The following is a 7,252-nucleotide window of genomic DNA, read 5'->3' as shown; positions in this document are numbered from 1 at the left end:
TCCCCTCTCTCCCTTCCAAAACAAAGACACCACCTTCAGTGGAGTCAAACTCAGGAAGTTCACAACCTCCCTCCTCACAATCTCAACAGGGACAGGGAGGTCTACTAAGCTTTTTGAGCTCTGAAAAATTCGTTCAATGGGTGGTAAGTACCCTACCACGTCTCATCAATGCCTTGAACATTGGTAAAGCCATTGCCATTCTTATCAGTGCACTTCCCTCCCTGTTGAACTAAAATTGAATAATTTCAAAATTATTTCATTCAATGCAGATGGATTAAGACACAAAATAGACGAACTTCGTCACTTTCTTAGTGACCTGGATATAGATGTGGCTCTAATTCAGGAAACACAAATGCCAACTACTATTCCAATTAAATTCCCCTCATACCACTGCCTTCGCTACGACCGCCTCCCTAATGAGCTTAATCAAACCCATGGTGGTGTAGCCCTTCTAATACACAGAAGACACTCGTTCTGTGTACACACACTCCCATCCATACCAGACATGGATGTAATAGCGGCAACTATCTCTGTACAGAATACACGGTTACTTTTGTTTCCATATATAATCCTCTCGTAATAGAGAGTTCAACTCTGACCTCCTATCTCAATTACCTCCTCCCCTGTTGTTTTGTTTGCTGGTGATTGGAATGCCAAACACACAGCTATTGGCTGCTGGGTTACAAACATAGCAGGAAAATCTCTCCTTGAATTCATAGAAAAATTTGACACAGACAAACATTTACATGTCCTATCATCTCCCACACATACAAGTATGTGCAATCAAGCTGCTCAACCTGACATATTGGATTATGCATTGTCAGTGGGACTCACGAGAACCTCCCTGGTTGAGGTGGTCGAGGACCTGTCTTCAGATCACCTGCCAGTGTTGTTCACCCTTGTGAATCCCGACTACATTGCAAGACCACCTCCACATTGCCTTACAGTGAAGTGGAGGAAGTATCATGAAAGTGTGTCAAACTCTATTCCCATCCTTCCAAGCACACATTCGAACACTGTCAACTTGGAAGCTCATACAGCAAATATTACGGAAGTTATAAAAACAGCACTAGCTGATAACACTTCCTTAGCCCCACCCCAATGATGCTCACTACTTCCCACTGAAATTCAAGTGGCTATCAGAGAGCGCCACAGCACTCACAAACATTGGCAGATAACACGAGCTCCTGCTGACAAATATGCATTCAACAGAGCATCAAACAAATGCTCTCAACTACTCAAACTACATCGCCTCCAATCCTGGGAAGAGTATCTCACCTCTTGGCCACCCAACTCAGCCTGGCAAGCTACCCGAAAACTACTCAAGAAAAAACCTCCAAACTCTCCACTTGAGGGCCCAAATGGGCTAATCTTCTCAGACAAAGAGAAAGTGGATGAGTTTGCCTCCCATATGGAACTTCACTTCTCAAATCCACCCGTCCCTCATAGTCAAGAGCTTGAAACCCACTTTAGAAAAATAGTTGACAGTGTTCTAGTAACAGTGCAAGACCCCAACCCAAATAATCTCTCACCTTTTACAATGGGAGATATATCAAATGCACTTGAAAATACCAATCCAAAAAAGGCCCCAGGTCTTGATGGTATTTCTGGGAAGGCCATCTTAAATGCGCCTCCAGAGCTAGCCCAACACCTGCTTATAATTTTCAATTCCATTCTAAACACCCAAAACTTCCCCTCAGAATGGAAAAAGAGCAAATTATTCCTGCTCCTAAAGCCAGGAAAACGCTCCACCCTACCATCCAGCTACAGGCCAATCTCCATACCCTGCTTTTTCTCGAAGCTTTTTGAGAAAATGTTTCTGGAGAAACATATAAGAGATACATTAGATAGTGTGATAAGGCCAGAGCAGTTCAGATTTCGTGCAGGTTGTTCAACAACACTGCAACTAATGAAATTCTGCTCTCAGTTATCAGATTCTTTCAACAAGAAAGAGCACGTGGCTGCAGTCTTTATAGACTTCAAAGCAGCCTTCGACACTGTGTGGTTGGATGGACTACTCTATAAACTTTCATCTGTCTTTCCACCTTCAACAATATGACTCTTCAAGTCACACCTTACTAGTAGGTATTTTGAAGTTCACAACCGCACCCCATCTTCAGTAAACTCTTCAGCTCTCACCCCAGCAACAGCAGGTGTCCCCCAAGGATCTGTGCTTGGACCTATCCTCTACTCCTTCTTCATCAATGACATGCCATCTCTACCTTCAGTTCAAACAAGTCTATTTGCTGATGACACCACATTCCACTCGAACAGCATGAATCTGAATAGGGCGGCCAGGAATCTTCAAGAGCAATTAAACCTGCTTACATCCTGGTGTTCATCCTGGAAGGGAGATTAATCTAACTAAATGTGTGGGTGTCGCCTTTTCCCAAAAACTCAAACTTCCTCCCACTCTCAAAATCCATGGCCACGCCCTGCCATGGTCCCATACCATCAAGTACCTAGGTGTAACTCTGGATAGAACACTCACTTTCAAACAACACATTGACGTGAAAATTCAACACTGTCGTGTGCTGTTTGTACAACTATTCCCCCTCCTTGTCACCCCTTCACTCCCCCTGAAATTTCGGCTGCTCATATTCACAGCCATCATCAGGGCATACCTGACCTATGCCGCCCCAGTCTGGTTCCCATATCTATTGAAGACCAATAGAAAATGTCTATTTGGCCTTCAAAACAGACTCATCAGAACCATCTGCAACTTTCACTACACAGTGAATAATAGATTACTCTATGAATATGCCAGTACCCCTCAATTACTCAACTTCATTCAGCTCACATCTCGAAAGCTTCATGATACAGCTTCTTTCTCATGGCGTACATCAATTCCCTAGCAGAGAACCCTTCTCTATTACCACTTCTCCCAAAAAAGTAGACTTGGCAAAAAAATCATACATATACATATATATATATATATATATATATATATATATATATATATATATATATATATACAGGGTGTCCTAGATAAGGTGTAAACCCCGGCTACCATAGATTCTACATGCAATTTGCAACAAAAAATGTTCAGTAAAATTTTCTCCTATCGACCTTCGTTTTCGAGATATATCGATTTTTCGATATTTTTCAAGTAGGCATACTTCCAGTCATTAAATCGTCAATATCTTAAGAACCATTGGTCTTAAGTGAATTTTAAGGACATCGTAGAAAAGAGGACAAAATTTCACATTGATTTGAGGTATAAAACATGCCAAAGTCGATTATTGAGTAGTTTTTTTTTAGCGGTCAAAGTTGAAAAAGAGTGATTTTTGAAGTTTTTTTGAAAACTTCAGAGACATTTTTCTCGATTTTTTTTCCAGGGTGCGAAATAATCTTTATAGCGCAAAAACTTATCTTTTGAATGAGACCAAATACAGGTGTCTAGCTCAAATCCTCGAATCAGAATTTCAGTTTAAATTCGATTTTTCAATTAAAAACGAGACTTATCTTGTTTGAGTGTGAATAATTGTCTACAATTTGATAGCTTTGTGTCGAGTGATTGAGGGCGTAAAAATACTTTTTCTATAGGAAATTTGGCTGAGAAATTCAATGAAACTGGTTAGAAGTTCGTATCTGCAATTGTTATTGAGATACAAGTTGAAAAAAGTTCAAAGTCGAGTTAAAATCTAAACTTTTCAAACAGTTTTTTCTTGATTTTTTTCAAAGTAACAATATTTTTCCAATAATGAAAAAACTTTGCCATTTTATAAACTATCGAATGAGTATGAATTTTCCAGGAAAATTTCAAAACTAGAGTGTTAAAAAATGAAAATTTTCAAGAAGAGCACCCTAAAGACATCTTTTCGTTGTTTTAAATTCATTCCATTGAGATTCAATTGAGTGAGAAGGAAAAATCAATCTGTTCATTAATCAGCTGCTCTGATAGATTAAAAAGTTTTTCTAATGCTCACCCAACAATAGAGACAATTCTCGCAGTCATTGTATGAAAAGTAACGTGCTTCCAGTCGGTCGATAATGATGTCTTTCCAGTCAATAGTCAAGTTTTCCAAGTTCGTTCGTTTGTGTTCCTGAGTTATTAAGTCTAGTTTTTTCATGAGTGTTTGATTTTTCCAATTCACTATTTCAGTTTTGTTGTTTTCTGTTTCCAAGTTTATATTTTAGTTAGAGTATTGTTTTCGAGTGTAGTTTGTTTGAGTTTTTTTAGTTTATTAGTATGATATAAGTCTTTTTTTTACTCAAGTTCAATAAGTTATCAAGTGTCCGTGTTTATTATCGTTATCAACATGAAATTCTCCACAATTGAGTATACAGACATGCTATTGGTATATGCAGAATGTGCATACAACTCAAAAGAGGCAGAGAGACTTTACAGCAGACGCTTCCCTCATCGACAACATCCTTCTTTGAACTCCTCCTCCTCGACTTTGAACTTTTTTCAACTTGTATCTCAATAATAATTGCAGATACGAACTTCTAACCAGTTCCATTGAATTTCTCAGCCAAATTTCCTATAGAAAAAGTATTTTTACGCCCTCAATCACTCGACACAAAGCTATCAAATTGTTGACAATTATTCACACTCAAACAAGATAAGTCTCGTTTTTAATTAAAAAATCGAATTTAAACTGAAATTCTGATTCGAGGATTTGAGCTAGACACCTGTATTTGGTCTCATTCAAAAGATAATCAAAAAAGGAAGTTTTTACGCTATAAAAATTATTTCGTACCCTGGAAAAAAAATCGAGAAAAATGTGTCTGAAGTTTTCAAAAAAACTTCAAAAATCACTCTTTTTCAACTTTGACCGCTAAAAAAACTACTCAATAATCGACTTTGGCATGTTTTATACCTCAAATCGATGTGAAATTCTGTCCTCTTTTCTACGATGTCCTTAAAATTCACTTTTAATGACTGGAAGTACGCCTACTTGAAAAATATCGAAAAATCGATATATGTGAGGCCGAAAGCGAAAAGGGACCTCTTGTCGGCAGAATGAATTTCTCAGGAGAGCTGAAAATAGTGACTAAGGTCAAAAATATTTTTGGTTCTTTATCGATCATGAAAGCTCGATTCTTGTAGTATAGTCTATTATGGAACAAACATTCGATTCGAGATGAGAAAAGATCGATATTAATTATTTTGTTAGGCTCTGCATGGCCTGAGAAAAGGTACCTCTTGTCGGTTATGGCAAAATAGCATTGCCGACAAAAGGTCCCTTTTCAGCAGTCACAAAGTGAACAAACATTCATTCATAAATTGAATTCTCCTGAATTCTAGTAGAAACTTGAAGAACTATAACAACGTTATGATTAAAGCAGAATGTTTTCTGATTATTTCAGTACATTCCCAATAAGAGGATACTTTTTTAAAACTTGGTTTCAGGCTTGCAAACTTTGTACTTTGAATGCAGAAATTTAAAGAAATAAATTAAATTTTCTTCTACTCTGTCATTATCACAGATTTAATTATAATTTTATAAATCTAAAATTAATAAGCAATAATTTTATTATAAATTGAATAGTTTCATAGAACATGTGTTTGATGAGACAGGAGGTTGCATCACTGCTTCTGAGAAAACCTATGTGTTTGTTCAGTTCAGTTTGAAGATTGGTGGTTTTACTTCAGCTGTTGTTTATGAAATTATTAGTTCATCTCCAAAATGAGTCAAAAAGAAGGAAAAGTTTTGAAAATATTGAATGATTTGGGTGTTAGTTGCAATATAAGTGCTGATGATTACGGTGTGTTTGAAGACTACTTTACTAACAGACAACTTGAATCAAGTGATGAGGATTCTGAGGATGAACATTCACAGGAAGATCCACTCAATTCGTGTGATTTATCTTTATTAAAAGACATTCCAAAGTTTGATGATTCCATTGGTAACTATGAAAATCTTATTGATTTAGATGATATTGTTATTGAAGTAGAAGAAAGTGCTAATGATGAGGTTGTGGATGATGTCGACGGTGGAGAAAATCTTGTTCCAGCAGACAATTTAAATGTTCAATTCGACTTTTTGAGCCAAACAAAGACTTGGAAGTGATTTCAAAGTTTCTCGAAAATGGGTGTGGATGTAAAGCATCATGTTCTAGTAAATTTACTTCTGATGACTATGCAAAAATGCGTCAAGATTCTGTGGAGCTTGACCACTACAATGAAGACCATACAAATCTATTGGATCAAGTTATTTTGGGACAATTGAGATGTTTAACTGCTGAATCCAAAACAACACAACGTTCAAAAAAACCTAACACTGAACGAATTCAATCAAGGACAAGTTATTTGGTGAAAGGTATTGGGGTATGTAAAGACACATTCATGTTTGTACATAATATTAAAATAAAGAGGATGAAACGAATAATTAAAATGTACAAAGATACTGGTTTGATAAGCAAACCTCATGGAAATGCAGGTAAAGTTTCTAAGAATGCTACAAAGTACTGTGACACTGAAAACATTGTGAGATTTCTGTACAATTATGCAGAACAGCATGCAGTTATATTGCCAGGCAGAAGTAGCACTGTCTACAATACAAATTTGAAACTGTTGCCTTCAAGTGACACTAAAGTTAAAATCTATGAAATTTACAAGGATTCTTTCACTGAAGACATGCCATCACAACCTGTTTCAATGAGAATGTTCGAATATATTTGGAAACAGCTGTGTCCCGAAATTGTTATTATGAACCAAGATCTGACCTTTGCTCAACATGTCAGAAACATTTCACATCTGGTGCTGAAATGGCCTTGTTACCAGATGAAACAAAATTACAAACGGTTGAAAAAATGAGATCTCATTTAGATCTAGTATCAAAAGAAAGGAAGTTTTATAAAGACACTATTAAAGAGACAAGGGAGAATTATGAAAATGGAAAAACTTCAATTCATTACAGTTTTGACATGGCACAACAGATACATATTCCAAGCAACCCACTTCAACCCGGCCCCATTTATTTTCTTGTTCCATTCAAAATTGGTATTTTCGGTATTATGTGTGACACAGTGAACAAGCAAATGAACTTTTTAATCCCTGAAAGTGTCAGCACTACAAAAGCGTCTAACCTTATAGTAAGCCTTTTTCATTATTACTTGGAACACTACAGCCATGGAGAAGAAACAATGTTCATTCATGCTGATAATTGCGTTGGCCAGAACAAAAACAACATCATGTTAGGCTATCTTGCTTGGAGAGTGTGCAATGGTTGAACAAAGAAATCATTCTCTCTTTTATGCCAGTGGGACACACAAAATTTTCCTGCGACTGGGCATTCGGATT

This window comes from Nilaparvata lugens, chromosome 5 (assembly GCF_014356525.2).
Source record: "Nilaparvata lugens isolate BPH chromosome 5, ASM1435652v1, whole genome shotgun sequence".
NCBI lineage: Eukaryota > Metazoa > Arthropoda > Insecta > Hemiptera > Delphacidae > Nilaparvata > Nilaparvata lugens.
Note: the sequence above shows the minus strand (reverse complement) of the source record.